Below are 21,245 nucleotides of genomic sequence, written 5' to 3'. Positions count from 1 at the left end.
ATCACTTTCCTCACATGGGATTTCCCTGGAGGAGAGGAATGAAGGTCAGGGTTCCTTCTCAAAGAGCCACACCAGTATCTCATGGCCCCACTTCTCCTTTGCTTTGTTCCTTACTGCCTTCCTTTCATATCCAAACACTACAGCAGGTATTTGTGGTGCCCTGCTCTGTATCTCCTCATTCCCTTGCCCACCTGTGCTGCAGCTAGCCAATTCCTGGCACACTGTCACATCCCTACCTAATAGTCCAGGACTTGTCTTTTTTTGCTTTAGGGATTTTTTTCTGGTATCATGGAAAATCTTGATCATCTGCACAAGTATAGCCCAGAATTACATAATGACATTCCTATGTGTAGCTGTTGGAAGTGAGTGATGGAATTTGGTGTCCCAGCCCCTTTCCCGCAGAAGGAGGATTCAGAGGGATGCCTTCCACTGTTGCTCCGAGTCTTACCAAAGAGAATTAGCTCCAGTTAGTTGCCCACAGTGGGTAACCAGCTCATTAACACCCAACTTATTGAACTTCTCCCTTCCCTGTCTGACTTCCTACTGTGCTTTCTGGACACATCTCCTAAATAAACGACTTCACCCAGGTCATTGTTTCAGGTATACAACAGCAAGGTCTTCCAGGTATGGGGAAAATTCTCTTCCATGTATTCCTTGATGTCTTGCTATGATAGCTGGTCTTAGGCCTTTGAACATTTATTAAAAAGCTAAGTAATTTTTTTTCTCTATTCCTTTTTTGACAACTCAAATGGAAACCAAAAGGCCAAGGGCCATAGATTAAAGCAAGAAAAAGCAAAACTAAACATTCTTCTTGCCAAACATATCTGTCAACCAGGGCAACTTACCTGGAAAACAAACGACCTATTCTTGGTTAAGGGTATCTGTGTAGTCACACCCCACCTGGAACTGCCACTCATGGCATAGCAACCAAGCACCCTGGGGTTTTTAGCCATCTGCCATCCCTTGCCTGGAGGAGCTATTCTCTAGTTTGTCTGCCTATGCAAATAGGCCAACAGCAGGTATCTCTGAGGTACATGGAGACCATCTCCCTGGATGGCTGCTACTGAATGCAGATGTGGGCACTCGAGCAGCCAACAAGCTGCTGTGAGCAGGTGTCAGACCTAACCATTCAGAGAAGATTGATGTTATTATGGGCTCAGTTTATGACTGGGGAATGTGCTTCACTGACCTGCTCTTGATTAAGTCGAAGGGAAGTGCTAAGGATGCTTTCTCGTTGAATGGATGGGGCTTTCTAATAAACAATGAACATCATGCTGAGGAATCAGCCCTTTCTGTGAACAGCCTACACTTTACAGTCATTAACATATGCCAAGGTCATTCACAACTACTTCAAGTAACTGTTTCAAGAGGGGGAAAAAACCCAGTGTAAATTACAATGAAAGAGAGACAGCACAGCCTAGAGAGACGGGTCGTTCCTTTAAAAATGTTTGTTTTAATTGTAGAAGAGGTGGCTAAAGAAGTTTCTTGGGAATTTTTTGGTTTGGGTCTCCCACAACCAGATCTGAGATAAGGATTTGAATATACATAGTTTATTTAGACTGATAAACAGTGATAAAGTGAGACAAGGAAAGGACTGAATCCAATCAATGGTATGGTATTGAATGAGTTATTATTTTGGGTAACTGGACCTCAATTTAATCAAGAAATTTTGAGAGATGATATAGAATATATCATAGAATTATTGCCTCATCAGCCCCAAACCTAAGAGGTAAGGAAGTTGCAGTATTTAGTTTCCAGCTCTCAATGGTTGAGGCTTGTTCTCTGGCATGTCGTGGAGGACATCATGAGACGCCACCCAGGTTGCCCTGTAAGGAAGGAGCTGTTGCCCAACACCTATGGGTGCTGTCAGTGGACAATTCCATGTGCCAGTCCATTCAGTAATTGCCTCAGCTGCTGAGTGCTTCCTTGCCAAGGTCACATTGAATGATGGCCAGCTTAGACCAACTTGGGGAATTCTACTTTAGCTCTAGAGTACTCCATAGTGTTGGCTGAAGCTATCACTGGGCATGCATTATAACCTGACTTCTCCCTCTGCTTTATTCAGCTTCCTTCCAATCTCTTCCATGGGGTGAATCCCAAAGGAATTCTGTAACACACACCCTGATCACTCAACTCCATCTCAAAGTCTGCTTCCGGGAGAACCCAGTGTGGGATGGCATGAATTCTCTGATTTGTGGACTTCTACTGAGATAGCATCACAGGTACTTTTCTTCTTCTTTTTCTTCTTCTTCTTCTTCTTCTTTCTTAACATATTGATTCATTCTAGTTATACATGACAGTAGATTCCATTTTGATATAATTGTATAAGCATGCAATATATTTTATTCTAGTTCGGTACTTTTCTGTAGGAGGCTGTGTACCAACACAGGGAGTATTGAGAGCAAAGCATGCAATGACTGCTACAGAGGTACTTGGATGGCAGTTATCTTTTATTTGGATTAATCAGTGGAGGTGAGATCAAATGAGGGAAATGGGAAATAAGGGGTATGCTGTGGTATTAGGATAGAAGACCACTGAGTTTAACGTCATGTGGCTCAGTGACCATTATAATAGTGGCGGACTCTGAGCAGCAGGACATCAGTGGGAGGGCAGGTGAGCTAGCAGATGGATAGGTGTGTGGGAGGCTGTGATATGAAATTTTTTTTAAAAAGTATGTAATCCAGAACAGTGAAAAGTGAGACAATAGATTGTGGGCACTTTGTATAGTTGCTATTATTATTTACTACTCTTATTATTTCTCTCCATCAGAACTAAGTCACTTAAATCCTGCTAATTCTGTCTTCTGAGTATCCTGAAGACTGTCCCTATGGCTACCCACTTTAATTTCACCTCTTTCATCAGCATCTGATTTTCTGGTGGGCTTCTTTTTGGTGTTGGTCTTCCCACATCTTCTCTCTGCAATGCAGGCAAAATGTCCACTTAAGTGGAAATTGGATCATGACAGTCCTGCCAGTGTATGATGTCTCCTACTGTTCTTGGCCTATGGTTCGCCTGTTCAACATGGCCCCAGGGTCTTACTCAACCTGGTCTCTTTCTGCCTTTCTGTACCATTGCCCTCCATAATGCATGGTCCAGCCATACTGCATTGGTTTCTTTCCTAATATTACATCTTTGCCTGCACTGTCCTGCCTTCAAAATACTTCTCAGGTCTAACTCTAATGTTCCATATTCCAGTGTGCAGCCCACAGCAGGGCCTTGCTGCCTCACACCTGGGATGATCATCAGGTTTCAGAATTCAGAAGGGGCTCTGAGTTCCTCTCTTTGAGCCTCCCATTTCTAATGAAGACACTGAGACCCCGAAGGGTAAAAGGGCCGTGTATAGATCACAAGCACTAGTGGCAGAGATGTGAATGGTACTCCTGACCTGGACCTCAGGGCATTCTTTCTACCTTCTCAACTCTAGGTTGGCCTTACCAGTGCCATTCTCTCCCATGTCCATTCTTCATTTCAGGTGGTGTCTGGTCACCTCTTTTATAGATACCACTCCCATAAAGTTACTCCTCTCAAAGTCTCTATGGCTCTCTAATGCTTCTGCTGCCAAGTCTAGAATGTGACTGGTTTCCAGTTGTTCCTTGTTCTGCTTCTATCCCTCCTTCATTTCCTGACAAATATCATCAAAGGAGTCACTTCTACATCTCTATTTTGTTGAATCTACGATGCCATCAATTGTGGCAAATAATGAACTGTAACTTTAATATATCATTTAGGTAGAAAAAATAATGCCAACTAATCTCAAATACACCATTGATTAAAATATGGGTAGTGATTTCAGAGATAAAAAGGTGAAAACACATAAATCTTAGAAATAATGCCTGGTGATCTATTTTAAAAACAGTTGGCTCAAATTTCTCCTACTGTATCAAGCTCCCCTAGAGTAATCTTGGCTGTGATTTTTTAAATTCCTTTAATTCAGTCCATTACGCATTTTCAAACTTTGCTAATTTTCTTTTCTTTCCCTCCTCCTTGCACAAGTGATTGTTGTGTGCTTTCTGAGTGCCTGGCATGGGGCATAGAGTGATGAAGAGCATCTTGTCCCTGTTCTCATGGTCGTTTTCTAAGGAAGTAAAGTGATGCATGGTAATCACAAGCCACAAAGTGCTGTGGAGAAAATACTGCTGAGGATAGACAATAGAGGAAAGTGCTAGAGAAAAATCTATTTAGGTAGTATTTCTTCCACTTAAACCCCACCCTACCTCCACATATCCACCCCTTCTTCAAAACACAGCAAACATCTTCATCTTCCTATAAATATGTAACTCATTTTTAACCATATGCATTTAACCTTTATAGCCTCAAAAGTTACTCCCTCTTTTAAACTGTGTCTGTTTTTTTTTTTTTTTTCTTTGAGAGAGGCAGAAAAGCATGATGTTGGTAGCATGTACTCTTAGAGCCAGTCTCCCTAGGTTCAAGTCACTTACTGGCTATACGGCCTTATGGGGATAAACTAACGTCTCTGTGCCTCATTTTCCCCATGTTTAAAATGAAGATATTACCAGTAAGATTCTCATGGCTTTGTTGTTTGTGGTTAAATGAACTAAAGTATATAAAATATTGAGAATAATGCTGGGCATGAAGGAAGCATTAAAAGTATCGTTGTATCTATCCTGATTATACTGGCTTTTATCCATGTTTTGTCTTCGTGTTTAGACTTAAGTTGGGCATGGTTAAGAGCAAGGGACTTAAGGGCCAAACAGAAGAAGATGGCATCCTGGCTTAAACAGCTTTTCCAGGTGTATGGACTGATATACCTAGTCATTTGGAATGTCAGTTTCTTTACAATTCAAATAAGAGCTGTACTATCTACATTTTGGGGTAATTCAGAGAAGTAAATATAAACATGCAACCTGGCTGCTATATCACCAGCTTTCACTGGAGACTACTGTCATTCTTACCTCAACTTAGGAAGGGCAGTCTGTCTTATTTTCTTTGTCTCCTCATATCACTCAGTAGAACTCATTATTTGATTTTGATAATACTAGTTAAGCATTTGATAATAACTGTGTGAAAAAACAAATGAGCAAATAGCAGTGTCCACTAGGGACCTTGTCATGGGGGCTAATATGGTCACTTTCCCAATTCTGCTTCTTTTGCTTCTAGGTACAAATGATGAAGTGTGTGTATGTTTGGAGAGGGGATCTTGTCTTTCTTATTATTCTGTTCTTAGAATTAGTGGGGCTTTTGTGGGGGCATGCAGAAATCTGTTTTTTTTTCTTATATGGTGTAATTCAAAAATTTCCACTAATGTTGAGAATACAATTATCAAGATCCATGAAAATGTCTTCATCTATCTTTGATTTTTCAAACTGGAACTTCTCCAGAACATGATCACAGGAAACCCATGAAATACTATATTTATGATTATAAGCCTTAGAAACACCATCTCTCTCTGTAAAGCTTATCTGCATCCCTGACAATACAGGAAACTTGTATTATTTAATCACAACAACTTGCAACATTTGATCACAGTCCCCTTCAGCTCTTTTGTGTCACCATTATCACACTACTCTGTGATTCCCCACTAAACCTGACATCTGGCTTTCTTGCTTTTATCAAGTACTAATTTATTTTGGACAATTTTCAGGGCTAATCAACCAAAAGTTTATATCCGTATGGCTCTGGGAAAACATTTCTGTTCTCACCTCGCCCACAAGATATCATTTACAATAAAATGCTTCATTAAGCTAGATCTCAGTGACAGGCATGTGTCACAAGTTATTCCATTTCCAATTCTCCTAAGAGATCAGTATAAGATGAAACTAAAATAAAAATGGGTCAGTTGTGACAATAAGCAAATTCAAATGTATGTCATAGAGTTCTTTACGTGACTGTTATTTTCTCCTTCTAGTCATTCTCTTTGACAACATTGCAAAGCAGAAAAAAAGATATAGTACACTAAATACTCGACAGCTCCTTTCTCCATTCTCTGTCCTCCCTCCTTCCTCATGAGTTAGTGCAGAAGATGCAGGGTCTGGCTATCTCCTAAATGCTTCTGAGTTGGTCTTATTCTCTCCATCCTCACAAGTTACCATCTTCTCCCCTGAGCTATTGTAACAGCAGTCTCACTAGTATTTTTACCTTTAGCAGGCTCACATTTTTGTACATTAGATTGATTGCTTTCATGGCTCCAATTTTTTTTTCATATTCCCCTTGTGACTTTGCAATTCTTACACTAAGCAGAGCAATCAATTTGTTTCTTCTCTCCTTAGTCGGATCTGATTTTATGACTTGCTTTGGACTGTAGAATGCGGCAGAAGTGAGGGAATGCCACCTTGCAGCCTGGGCCTTGAGAGGCCTTGGGATATGCCTTGCTCTCTTGCACCTTGGCTGTCATCATGACAGCAAGGTCAGGCCACCTTGTTGGAGGCTGAGAGACTAAGGAGGCAGAGCACCTTGAAACCAGCCTCGAATCAACCTCCAGCCTGCTGCCAGGTACATGTGAGAGGCAGCCAATGTTAGCAGAGCTGCCCAGTCAAGGCTTGGCAGAGTCTGGATGCATGGGTAGTAACATTTTTTAGGTATGCCACAGAGGTTTCCTGGTTGTTGCTGTGAAGTATTTTGAAGAGAAACTATTACCTTTTCTAAAGTAGAATCTGAATCCTAATCTTGCTTGAAGTGACTATGACAGACATTGCTAATTTCATATCAAATGGCCATTCTGCCATTGTTTTTCCTCTCTTTGTAAATGGATCTGATTTTTTTGGTGACAAGTTTTGTTAGTTACCGCTAATATTGACTTATGATGTGGTTCTGGTCAATGACATACAGGTAGAAATAACTAGAGAGAAACTTCTTCCTCAAATAAAAAGATAAAAAAAACTTCACTAGAAAGATCCAAAAGGGAAAAAAGCATTAAATTGGACTTCAAAAACATTTAAATCTTTTGTACTTCAAAAGACATCAATAAAATAAAATGAAAATGTAAGCCACAAGCTTGTCAAATAATTTAAAAACATGTAGACTGCCTATCTGATAAAGGCCTTACATCTAGAATAAAAAAGAACTTTCACAACTCAATAAGACAAATAATCTAAACGAAAAATAGGCAGAGAATCTAAATAGACATGTAACCAAAGAAGATAAACAAACAAAGAACAAGCATGTAAAAAAGATATATCATGTCATTAGGAAAATGCAAAGGAAACCCACAAATGGGAGATCACTTTCTGTTCACTAGAATGGGCATGTTGAAAAGATAGTCAATTATAAGTGCTGACAGGGATGTAGAAATATAGGGACCCTCATAATTTGGGCAGAATTTAAAATAGTGCATCTTTTGGAAGCATTGTTTGTCAATTTCTTAAAAAGTTTATCAAACATTTACTATACGCCTCAGTTTTCCATGCCTAGGTATCTACCTAAGAGAAATGATAATGTACGTCCACACAAAGACTCATGTGGGAATGTTTCTAGCACATTATTATAATAGCCTACTACTGAAAAGCCCAAATGTCCATTACTACTGAATGAATTAAAAAATGTGATATTTCCATGGAATAGAAGACCAATAAGAAGTAAAAGACTAGTGATATATGCTCAAAAACGTTGATGAAGCTCAAAAACATTGTGTGAAAACAAGGTAACCAGATATAAAAAGAATACATATTATATAATTTTGTTTATATGAAATATCCAGAAAAGGAAAATCCATAGAGACAAAAAGTATATGGTGGTTCCCTGGGACTGGAGAAGGGAATTGTGAAAGAGTGCAGATGGGCATAAGGAATCTTTTTTGGGGTGATAGACATACTCTGACATTGGATTTTAATGTCAGTTCACCCAAAAGGGTATATTTAATTGTATATAAATTATACCTCAGAAAATTGTCCCAAAGTAAGAAGAAAATGAAACATTGAAAATGTTTTAGTAGAATACAAGTGTTTTAGTAGAATACAAGAAAGTAACCCATATTTATAATGATAGCATATAAAAATAAAGCAAAATGAAACATCCTACAGGGAGAAAACTCATTTGTTCCTATCAATCTTTGGCCTTCTTCCTTCTTCCTGACTGGAACCCAGGATTGATACCTGGAGGTGTTGCAACTCTCCTTGAAAAAAACTTCATTGGAGTAAAATTGATAAAATTGTGTTTAAGTTGTACAATATAGTATCTTACTATGTATCCATGTTGTGAAATGACTGCAATTGAGTTAGTTAACACATGCATCACTTTAGATTGATGCCATTTAACATCTTCTTAGCAAATACTAAGTAGACTATATTTTACTATTAACTATAACCACCATGCTATCTATACATTAGGTCTCCAAAACTTATTCATTTTCCAAATGGAAGTTTGCACTTGGATTGACATGCTCCATTTCTTCCAACCTCAGCCACAACAACAGACCATTCTGCTGCTGCTCAGAATGGTGGTTTTCTGCTGTACCTCCATTCTATGAAATTCTACAGTCTGTTTCTCTGAGTTTTACTCTTAGATTCTGTATACAGCATTGGTCTTTCTCAGTCTGACCTATTTCGCTAAGCATCCTGACCTCCACATACATCCATGTTGTTGCAAATAGTAGGACTCCCTTCTTGGTCTTGAATAGTGCATCATTCATATTTTCTTTATCCACGGATGCTCATCACACCTATCTTGCATTTACAGAAATGACAACTACACACTGAGGATAATGAAGCAGGAGACTAGAGACACCCTAGGTCCTTGGTGACATTTTTTAGTCCCTGTACCAGCCCAGAATTTGCCTCCTATAGATTTTTGACTTTTTGTAATTTGTGAAGATAATGTATATCTTTAAAGTGTTTTCACAGCTTATAACTAAAGTTAAAACTCATTAATCTGACCTGTTTCTCCTTAATGGTTTAGTCTTGTCTATACCTTCATGAGGTTTATTCCAAGGCCACCACAGCACTGGTGGAAAGGGTTCTCCCTCTTCCTTGGTTTCCATATCTCTTCTATTGTCCTCTTTCTTCATTTCCATCTTTCATTCTTCCAGGCCCCACCTCCCAGTCTAGTCCTCCATAATGTGCTCGCTGAGAGAAAAAGCATCATACTGTAGAGAATTTAGATGTCTAGTCTTCCATGGCTACTTGCCATCCTACCTACATTGGTCACCTGGATTCCTTCTCATTCCAACCCCAGGACTATTCTCTTCTGAACAAGAAAAGGTATTTCTGCTAGCCCTTGCTTAGGTCTGACCTGATATTCTCACAAGCATAAGGACATTTCCGTTTTTCTCTTGAGTGTGAACCCAGGGAAAAGCCAGGGTTTTCACCTGGCACCTAGCTTGCCACAGACACCTGACCCACTTTTCCCTCTGTGTTGACCCCGTGCTGTGGTTGTGTATGGGATATTAGTAAGGCAGCCTTATCATGTTTTGGAAACGACAGGTGAGACACAGGTCTCTTGGCTTCAGTATCCCTCCAACCTGTCTAGAAGACTCCATCACTTCTCCCAGTTCTAGGTCTTAGCGAGAGGGAATGGGCATAAAGATGGACCAACACCTGAACATTCATCTCCTCTTTTCTCAGTCCCCAGCTCAGTTAGCTGTGGTCAAGAATCCATTCTGCATGATTGCATATCTGTGGCTCTAGTACTGGATTTGTACTTGGCTTTGACCTTTAAATATTTAAAGGCAAATCATTGAGTGTATTATTGTCTGGGTTTGTTTGAAAATTTCTCAATCCTGGGGATTTGAAGGGGATAATAAGGTCACTCTTAAAGAGCATGAGGAATGAGATACATAAAATAACTCTTCATGGAACTAGTATCCTATCACACCTGGAGTCTGGATCACATTTGCTTTTCTATGTCCTGTTTTAATGGAAAATTTGGAAAGACCCAATCTGGCAATTGGCGTGGATAAGATCTCTATATTCCCAAATGGCACATCCTATTCTTACTTACACTCAGTTCCTTAGTGATGAATCTAGCTTTATTTTCCTATGTCTCTATTTAAATATGGACCTTTTTTTTTTCTTGGATCATCTCCTTCCTGGGATCTGCATTTTTGTTTCTTCTAGAAACCCCATGAGCCCCTCAGTTTGTCCTTCTTCTCAGTCTCAGCACGCCATACAGCTGGTGCAGCTGGGAGATCTATACCATCCCCCTGCTGAGGCATAATTACAGCAATTAAATCCTAGACTAGTATTTCAAGGAAGCAGTATTTTCACATCATACTTAAAACTGGTTTAATTTGCCATGTAGTTTGAGTGGTAAACATTTTCCTCAATGTTTTGAATTTTAAGAACATTCTACTATCAGTACTACAGAAATCTGCAGAGTTTGTAGCTTATGAAAATGCATTTGGTTGTGATACAAACAACCAGAAAGGCTCTGGTTTACTGTACGAAGTGTTTCAGGATGGTTCAGTGTCTTAGGAAGGGATTTGCAATTTAAGCAGAGCAGTAAGAAATGCTCTTTTATCGGAAGGTCAGTTTAAAAAAAATAAACATAATGGAATAAAAATTGGGAAGAAAAACAGTAACATGCAAACCATAATAATTTCTCTCAAATAACTTAAAGGCAATCAAACTCAAATAGAAGTTTTTTTTTTGCTCTAATATAATTCAGTCTACCAAAGGTTGAAATTTCTTAGACTATGTATAAAATATTCATGAACTAAATTTCCCCTCAGCTGACCCTTTTCTTCTCCCCATGTTCACAAATTTAATGGGAAAAAACCTTATCTGTTAGAATCAGACTGACTCTATACTTTCATGGCCTCTAGCTAATTATGATCCTAAAGAGCTAATGAGTTCCTCAAAAGCACCAAATTTATGAACCATGATAATAGGAAATCTGGAAATAAGTTTTTTTTTTTTTCCTCTATCGATACCAACCAGACCAAAAGAAATTCTAAAAAGTAATTTTACCTAAAAGAAGCAGGGAATTTTCTTTTAAGTAGTTTTATGTATTTCTATAATTCATTAAGACAAATGATTACATGGAATCCATTTTCTTTCCCAGAACTTAAGAGTGTTAATAAACTACTAAAAGCAGAATCAAAGAATTCATCAAGAGTTGAGAAAAATTGGTCAAATTACTTGAAATCGCCTGAAAGTGTAGCTATATGCATTTTCCTTTATTTGATTGAATATTAAGACTTGGGGCTTTCTTAGTTGGACAAGTTCTTCAGTAAGAAGTCTCCCAACCCCTTTTTCTAAACACAGCATATGTCAGTCAACCACGGACACAGACATGAGCACAGAATCCAAATAGCACATATAGGTAACCATCCATTTAGTTCACAATCGTGTGGGAGTTAGCCAAGACTAAGCTGGCTGTGTGGCTCAGGTTCATGTGTCTTTCAACCTTCTCTTGCGACTTGAAGATGAGGCTGACCTATCCTTTTCAGGGCAGTACCATAAGAAAAATGAGTGAAAACATTCAAGGCTTTTTCAATCTAGACTTGTAACTGACACTGTGTTACATCTACCTTATTCTATTAGCCAAAGCAAGTTATATAGCCATCTCCAATATTGAGGGATAAGAAAATAAATTTTACTTCTTTAATGTGAAAAATGGCAAAGTCCTATGAGAAGGAGCAAAAAGATAGGGAAAATTCCTATAACATTTTTATAGGAAAAGATGCATAAGGGAGGCCAATCATGCTTTCAAACACCTAATTATTGTGTCATTCAAGCATAAAAAGGTGTAGGAAGAAGATACTTGATAAGTATCAAGGACATAAAATGGAAAAAATATATTTATTGATTTATTTATTCATTTATTTTATATCTATTGCTACATAAAAAATATCCCAAGATAGCAGCTAGAAAAATATATATTTATTATCTTATGGTTTCTGTAGATCAAGAATATGGGTACCCTTGCCTGGGTGCTCTAGCCATGGAGTGTCTTTCGAGGCTATGGTCACACCAGGGCTTGGCCAGAAAGAATCTATTCCCAAGCTCACTCTGAAGTGCATTGGCAGAATTTAGTTCACTGTGATTTGTTACACTGAGGTCTTAGATTCTTCTGAGTTGTTGGCTTGTTGAATGGATGTCATTCGCAGTTCCTTGCCTTGTGGGCATCTCACAAAATAGTGGCAAGCAAGATGGAAAGAGTGGAGACCAGAGAGAATGAGAGAAAGCAAGATGGGAATCATAGTCCTCTCTAACCCATTCATGGAAGTGATGTCCTGTGCCATATCATGTTACAAGCAAGTTTTTAGGTACATCCCATGCTCAAGGGGAGGGGATTACACAAAGGGCATAAATATTAGGAGGCCAGGGACCTCAGTAAGCATTTTAGAAGTTGCCTACTACACATAACCACTCTGATTTATGGATACTTTACTGTGTATAAATCCTTATGCTACAAAGGTTCATATACAGAGATAAAGAAACTGTAAATTATGACTTTGATCAAGTGATCTAGTAGATTCAGTGATATGATTAAAACAAAACAAAATCATTAATCCAGGCTCCTAATAACTCCTTGCTTGGATCATCATACCATAGTAAAACCTTCATATTTTTACTGTATTTTGAATCCTTTACTCTTCCATAACGTCCAGAATAAGAATCAATCTCTTTAGATTACGCTTTTTGATTCAGCATCTACACATCTAGTCTTTGATTTTCCCCATATTTATTCCCTAGAATACCAATTCTGTGAGTTGTTAGGATTTTATATCATGTTTAGTAAATGATAGTCAAAAAAGTTCAAGCTGGTATAGATATCACAGTATTTCTTGGAAACTTCAGTATTCTAAAATGTGAATATAATGTGCTGTTTCTCAAACTTATTATATATTTATCCACTCAGCCCTTTTGTCGTAAAGCATTTCAAAAAACTTATAATTCTGATGAATATCTTTTGGGAAAGACTACTCTCAATTCAATTTTTATTACTCCATCTCTTCTCTGATCCAGTTTGTCTCTGAAATCATCATACAATTATGGGTTTGCAAGTGTCCTCACATTCTGGTCTCTCTACCTAAAATGTTCTTTCCCCTTCCATTAGTGTTCTGTGCTGCACTTATGACCTGATGTTGTTAATTGATTTCTTTGTCTCCTCTTCCCTTTTCTCTGAACTGCCATCTTCTTGAGGAATGCCCATGTATAGTTCAAGTTCATAGCAGTCTTAGTGCATATGTAGCATCAGAAACACACTGGCTTTTAAAGGAAAGAATACTTTCTGAATACTAGAGCAAATGTCTCAGCTTAGCAGACACATTTCATAACCTCCTTAGCAGTTGGGTTGAGTACATATGATTCATTCTGGCCAAAGGGTTATGGAGATTATGCATCAAGATCATGGGAATACAAATGTGAGCAGACTGGATCTCTTGTGTCTCTGCATGAAAAGCTCTCTTACATTAAAAAAAAAATGAATGAAATACAATTGAAGTCAATCTTAGTTAAGTCACTAAAATTTCAGAGTTTAGTCTGTCTTGACTAAGGCATTGCAATAAGACTGGTGGGATTTGACACAGACAAGAGTGTGCAGCATAGAGATGTTTAAAAGTGAACATCCAGGAGATCCAGACAGTGGCCAAGAGTTTGTTTTGAAGTTGCCTGAATTCATTCTTATTTTGGTCTTTAGGAAATTTCTAGGCATATATATCCTTAGGAAAGATGCCTTGGAAAAACTTACAGACATGGTAGTAGTTAATTGCTAGATTTGAACAGAGCTGCCTAGTTTGGCTTATTTTATGTGGAAAAAAAGGGATAAGGTGAGTGAATAGGAAGAAAATGCAAGGAAATATACCATGGTTTTAAGAAAAAAGAAGCTTCAATAAAGTGAATGACAGATTTGCTGTCTATATTGGCAAATTCAATAGCAAACTGCTCAATTTTACCCTCATTTTGCCTAGGCAGCCTAACTTGAATTTCTAGAAAATTGCTCTTGGATTAATCTGATTATAGCTTTGATGTTAGTCCCATAATTCTAAGAGACAGGAGATTTCTTCTTCATTCCTAGATAAGGTGAAAATTTAAGGCTTTATTTTATAAGGAAAGTGACTGTGAGAAATCCCAAGGGCTTTGTTTTTCTTTCTGAATTGTTAGTAGCCAGTAGCAAAAAGTTTGAGTTGAAAAGGGACTTATTAAAAGGATTGTATGGGCCATACATAGATTAGGAAGGCTGGAGAACCAGGCTCTGAAAGTTTGGGGAGACTGCAGACATAATTTGTAAAGATGCCTCATCACTGCATGCTGCTGCAAACTCAAATCCAGAAATGGTGATTCTTGTAGTGAGGCAAAATATAAGTCTCTACCTGTATTGAAAGAGTCCTATGCAATTAGTCTGTTACAAGATAATTGTGTGGTTGCCCTGCCTTTACACTAATGAAATGGTTTTATGAATCAGCATTCAGAGTTGGTTGCTGTTGCGGGCAATTCGAGCATTAACTGATGGTAGTGACCAGCTGACTTTCAAGGGGGAGATTTACTCGGTCTCTGTTGCCATCACTAAGTTCATTGGCTGAAGGCAAGTGCTGACTGACATGCACCAGGTGGAGCTTCTGATTATTAAATTTCTTCATAGTGACACCCTCTGGTGAGGATTCACATGGGTACAGTACCCTTACACCCTCATTCCATTCTGAGTATTCTATGCACATAATTCTTTCCAGCTAAACAATCAGCTGCTCCCTGTGAATTAGTTTTAAACTATACTCTGATTAGTCTTTTTAAAAATTTTCAGTAAAAACAATCATACGTACTGCTTATGGTAGATTTTACTTTTTAAAAAATTACTATTCACTCTTTCTATGAAATAATTATATAGCCTATTTGTAAAGGGCATTGATTAGGCTTGATCCGGTAACATCTTTGGACAAATGAAATGTGACAAACATATCCAAGTAAAATACTAAATGGCCATTATGAGCTTTGACTTTGTCTCTTTTCCCTCTGACACAGAATGAAATACCATAGGTAGGGGCTACTCTTTTCATTGTGGATATAAAACAGTCATGAAGTCAAGGAGCCTATAAAATCTGTGGTAATGATCTCAAGCTGCATGTCCTGGAACCCTCACAAATATAATTGTATCTATAAACCCTCTACCCCAAAACATTGTAAGCATAAATTTCTTTACATGGAACAAAGGTTGCACCAACTTGCTGAGGCTCATTGACAGAGGTAAATGGATCTGTGCTCTAAGAGTCTTCGGGTAGGTATGTGTTTGAACAGGAAAGGTGGCTTTATAAAGTTTGGCTTAGGAGGCTGGGAATCATTCACTTTCTTGACAAATAAGTCTGCTTATTTTTCTCAATGGCATTTCTTTTTATCACTGTCAATATTTTGCTCATGGGTCCTTCTATCCTTCTCTGGATTTGATTATTGTAATTCTTCATTTTGTCCACAACCTTTGGGAGCAAACACCTGAGGTAAACTCTTTAACTGCAGCAGATGCTTTTTATTTTAGAAACTGACTGACAAAACAATTTTAGCATAATTATGGAAAAATAAAATATTTATTGCCCCTTTAAAGCATTTAATATTGAGAATAGTAAAGTCACTGTGATTTCTGAAAGCCCTGCTTCATGGGATGTCATCAATATTGCTCACAAACATTTTGAAAAAACTTGGTGCTTCTAAAAATTGGGTTTTAATTTATCCTGAGGGACATATTGAATAACTTTTTTGTTCTTTTTCAAGTAATAACTTAAAAAAATCCCTGGGAAATGACCATATTGAAACATTTATCTTATTAGTCAGGCCAGGCTAGCAATTCACAATAATTTAATTTCAATAAACATTTACTAAAAACTTACTATGAGTTATAGTTTAAGGTCATCAGAATCTAATAAAAGGCAAAACAGATTTCAAAAGAAGTATAAGAAAGTTAGGGTCACATAAGTTGCAAATTAAATAGGGTTTGATCAATTAATAGGGGGTGGGAGGAGAAAGAATAGAAAACTCATTTGACCTTATTATTCAGAACACTGCTTTTAAAATGGAAAAGAGATAGGGATTTTGCAACCTCAAGGAAGGATACCTTTTTACTTAGCGATGCTGTGAGCAATAGAATAATAACAAGGGAAATACTGAATGTTGTTTTTTTTGTATACTTAGGGTTAACTTATAGATGAGTGTGTGATATATAGAAATGTTTCAGAACAATGTAATTACTAACAACAACAATAGAAAGGTAAAAGTATTCCTCGTTAGAGAATGAGAAAGGAGGAGGAAACATGGTGGTGGGAAAAGAATGTACTACAGTAATGATCGAACATACAAAGGCGATACGTTGAAAAAAACTAAAAATAATGATATCAACGTTTTGGAGAGTTGAGGTAAGGTAATAAAATAAACCTTCATTTGTCATAACAATAAGAAAATTAATGTCTAGACTTTATAAAAGAAGTAGTAATATAAACTCAAATGTATAGTAACTCCTTTGAAGAGCTCATGATAGACATTGTTCAAAGTATGGCACAGTTTGGATATGAAGTGCCCCCCCCCGAAAGGCTCATGTGTTGAAGGCTTTGTCCCCAGTAAAATCGTTATTCAGAGGTGGGTCCTTTGGGAAGTGATTGGGTCATGAGGACTCTGACCTCAACGGTGGATTAATCCATTGAGGGATTCATAGCTAAATGGATTATTGGGAGGTGGTGGCAACTGCAGGAGATGGAGGGAATAGGTCCCTGAGTGTGTGCCCTGGGGTATCATATCTTGTCCTTTGCCCCTTCTTCTCTCTGCTTCTCAGCTGCCATGAACCCAGAAGCTATGCTCTTCTATACCCATGATGTACTACTTCACCACAGGCGCAGAAACAATGAAGCCAGACTACCACGGACTGAAATTTCTGAAACCCTAAACCCAGATGAACTTTTCATCCTCTAAGTTCATTTTTCCCAGGTATTTTGTTCCAGCAACGAAAAACTGACTAACACAAAGTATTTCACTCTAAGGGTGGAGGCTGTGGAATGTTGCTTCTTTGTCATTAGCCTCTGGAGTGTGTTCACTATTTAAACTTTGCGCATGATTTAATTTGATGGAAAAACTAAAATATTTTAAATGAAAAAAGTTCTGAGGAGAGAGAAATGGGTAGGGCAGGCTTCCTGGCCTGGAAAAAGTCACTGGCTATATGACCACTCACTGCGTGAATCTGGTAATGAAGTATGAACAATGTTATAAGGTCCATACAGAATGAAGAGTAATGCTGAGTGAATTCTTTTATATTAAAGAATATAAAATATTAAAAATAGATATTTTAAATGTTTTTAATTATAGATGAACAAAATACCTTTATTTTATTCATTGACTTTAATGTGGTATTGAGGATCAAACCCAGTGTCTCACATGTGCGAGGCAAGTGCTCTACCACTAAGCCATAACCCTGAACCCCTGGATTCTTTTACTGATTTGTTTGGAAATGCTTTTCCTTTCAATTTGATTGTGATAGCTTTTTAGTTGTCACAGGATAAGGAAGAGCATGCAACAAGGTACATAATATTGCAAATGTTAAACTCATTGAAAAGTCCTCTTAAAAATTATGGGAGGGAACAACATCACCAGGAATGGTAGAATGAGAACTTTCAAAAATTCTCTCCCCCATAAAAGTAAGATCATTGGCAAATATTAAAAAAAAATCAACTTGCCCCCAAATTCTGGAAATTAACAAAATGATTGCAACAATCCAGCGAGTTTTTACTCTAGAAAAAGTCTGAATCTTAGAAATGGCAACAATCCAGGGAGTGTTTCCTCTAGAAAAAGTCTGAATCTTAGAAACGGCAAACTTTGTGAGGTTTTAGTACCATTGGAAATCAATAGCCTCACATTCATGGTAAAACCCCTGGTAAAATCCATGAGTGTGAACCTACGGAGCTCCTCCAAGCCCAACATCATGTGACTGTCCTTATGTGACTTGCTTGGCTGCTCCTTGGAACACTCACATGCTTGACTTTGGCATGACTCAAAGCTGGTTCAGAGCAAACTGCCTTTTCACAAGGGGCATTTTTCTCAACAAGTGGTAATTAATTAAACATTGCAGGTGCCTGAGGTGGTGGTTGCAATTGAAACAAACAACATGTTGCCCCAAAAGTTTAAAGGAAAATCTGGAAAATTGGATGTACATAGGGAGTTTTCAAATGCTTCAACATATTCCTGGGGAAATAGAAAGACAAACACATATTTAGGGATTTGTAGATGATCAGGGCTATGCCCATGCCCTGGAAAGACTTGAGAAAAATCTATGCTCTCATCTCCTGCTTGAGGCTCTGTACTGGAACAAAGTGAATGCCAAGACAGAGATGTGAACCGCCTGCCTCAGTGTCAAAGATGTGACCCAGTCAGTGCATAGCTGGGAGACTTATTGGTTCCAGATATTTAAGGACATCTTTATCCAATTATGATATGACCATTAAGGTAGCTGGGTGCCACACACAATAACGAATACAAGTTGAGTTAGAATATAGACTGATCAGCAGAGTTAGCTCAAGAAAGTCACTAAACACACTGTAGCCATAATAAAAACAAAGAGCAACAACAAGAACCTCTGTGGAGTGTTAGGGTCTATAAACAAGTCAAGATGGCGCCTGGCATTTTGCCAGAGGGAGTGGTTTGAGAAGTAACACCAGCGAGCCATTAAGTGTGGAGATTCCTTATTGGTTGATTGCTGTATCTAGTTTATGTTAATTAAGATAAGCTGTGTGGAATGTATATATACCCCTCTTGTCCTACAATAAACGGCTCCCACTCCTGCTGTATCAATGTTCGCAAGTTGCTCGTCACCCCCCGGTTATTTTGCNCCCCCAGTTATTTTGCTGCAGCCGGACTGTGGCTGCTGAGAGCCACCGCGGAGTCTGTATGGCCCCTGGCATTTTGCCAACAGTATTGATTGACAGGCGAGGCATTACTATCCGCCTCTGCCGCAACTTTTGAGTTCTCGCACTATTTTGGAGTTCTCGTGGGGATTTCCGGGGATTCCCCGAGAGTTCCCATTGGTTGGGGAAGTGCAGGAGGAGGGATTTCCGGGAGAGATATTTCCGGCTGGGGGTTCCTGGACGAGCCACGTGGCGTTGGGGAGGATTCCCTGGGAGCTGTGTGAAGTGTTTTCCTGCAGTTCAAAAATAAAGTTTGTTCCTGCTTCAGTGGCTCGTGATTTGTGCCCAGCCAGACTGCGGCATGCGGCAGTGGAGGAGGGATCTGATTTCCAGTGTTGCCACTTCATATGATTTAAATTTCAACAAAACTCCAGATATCCAAAGAAATAAAGTACAACACATAGAGCCAATAGAAACTACTATGGAGAAAGCTTGTTCTACATACTAGATGAAGGTTTTATTCATCAACAACCTATTCAAAGAACATATCTGGAAAGAAAATTTAGGAAAGTAAACCATATCAAGGGAACTAAAGGAGAGTATAAAGATAATGTTTCACCAAATACAGATTATCCATAAAGATGGAACTAAATAGGAATTCTACAGCTGAAAAACATAACTAGTGGAATGAAAACTCACTAGAGGGGTCCAATGGAAAATCTGAGTTGACAGGATTAAAAAGTGAATTTGAAGATAGGTCAGTATGAGATAGGTCTCAAGAAAAGAATAAAGGATGAAGAAAAGAATAGAATCTTACAGAGTCTGTAGACACTATCAATGTAACAAAACATACATAATAGGAATTTTAGAAGGGGAGAGGAGAAAAATACATACAAAGTATATTTGAAGAATTAATGGTTCTTGTAGGAAAAGTAGGCAAATAAAGAGCATTCAGGCTAGAAAAGAAGAAGCAAAACTTTTTACAGAGATCCTGCAAATAGAAAATCAGAAAATGTGATGAAAAACATGAATCCATATACCTGGGAGGTTCAATAAACTCTATGTAGTATGAACTCAAAAGAGTTCTACGCTTAAACACATCACAGCCAAAACCCCAAAGCCAAAGATAGAATCTTGAAAATTGGAAAGAAAAAAATGGCCCATCTTGTATAGGGATCCTTCATCAGATTAACAGGCCTCTTCTCATTAGAAGCCACGGACCCAGATGGCAGTAGTATGATATATACAATGTGTTGAGAGAAAAAGGGTTTCAACTATGCTTTCTATTTCAGCAACACTTTACTTCAAAAATGAAAGTGACATCAAGACATTCTTAAATAAACACAGATTTTTTTTTTTTTTTTTGCCAGCAGTCATGTTCTACAAGGAATACTGAAATGAAAGGACACGAGATAGTGACTTGAATTCACATGAAGGAATAAAGAACATTAGAAAAGGTAATACGCAGATAAATGTAAAAGTCAGGGTAATTTAGTTTTTGTTTGTAACTCCTTTTTTTTCCCCCTCCATCTAATTTAAAATACAACTTTTTAAGGCAATAGTTATAAATCTGTGCTGATGGTTATATAATGTGTAAAAATGTACTTTATATAATACTATTACAAAGGAAGGAGAGAACAGTGCTTAAAGGAGCAATATTTTTGAAAATTATTGAAACTTGTGATTAATCTGGATAGTGTTACGATTTAAGATACTAATTATAATCCTCGGAGAACCACTGAGAAAATAACTTAAAAGAGACTAAAGATTAAAAAGGAGTGTCTCATGAAAAGATAAGGGAGATCAGCACAGTAGAAGTGGGGACCAAAAGGGAGGAGGAAGGGATGGGAAGAGGAAAGAACTGGGGATTGAAGTTGACCAACTTATACCAGGTGCATGTATGAGTATACCACAATGTACTCCAATCTTGTATATAATTATAATGCAACAATTAAGAATAGAAATTAATAAATAGATGACCAATCGAATAGAGGAAGAGGATCAGGGCGAGAAGGAGATGAAGGAAGAGGTAGTAATGATGATTGAAATGGAGAAAACTGTTATATACATTTGTGAACATGTCAAAATGAACCCCACTATTACATATAACTGTAATGCACACACACAAAAAAACTTGTATAGTAAAAAAAAAAACAGCAGGGAATTAAAATGGTGCTCTATAAAGTATCTATTCAATAGAAAAGAAGATAATAATGGAGGAACAAAGGGATAAAAATCACATAAAATATAGAAAGAAAATGTCATAATGAGACATTCAAATTTTCCCTTATTAGTAATAACATTATATACAAATGGTTAAACATTGTAGGGAGAAAGAGGAGTTAGACAAAATGGATTAAAACTATTTAAGTACAATTTTGTCTACAAGAAATACTCTTTATACTCAAAGACATTAATAACATGAAAGCAAGCCAAAGAATGAAAAACTATATGCTATGTAATCTGCAAGCAAGAGAACAAGAGTAGCTATAGTATTAGAAAAAATAGATTTTAAGATTGTTACTAAAGACAAAGAAGC

General features: G+C 37.8%; 1 long non-coding RNA gene across 2 annotated transcripts; it reads left to right on the top strand.

Moving 5' to 3' along the window:
- The first annotated feature begins 2,061 nt into the window (after positions 1-2,061).
- LOC125613807 lies at positions 2,062-20,382 on the top strand. 2 transcript variants are annotated; one of them, XR_007344401.1, is made up of 3 exons: positions 2,062-2,222; positions 16,648-16,799; positions 20,080-20,382. It is a non-coding gene; the product is annotated as an uncharacterized LOC125613807 (long non-coding RNA). The 2 variants fall into 2 exon arrangements; XR_007344400.1 differs by having other exon boundaries at positions 20,077-20,382.
- Positions 20,383-21,245: the final 863 nt, after the last annotated feature.

Source organism: Marmota marmota, unplaced genomic scaffold (assembly GCF_001458135.2).
Source record: "Marmota marmota marmota unplaced genomic scaffold, marMar, whole genome shotgun sequence".
NCBI lineage: Eukaryota > Metazoa > Chordata > Mammalia > Rodentia > Sciuridae > Marmota > Marmota marmota.
This window is presented reverse-complemented; position numbering and strand designations above follow the sequence as displayed.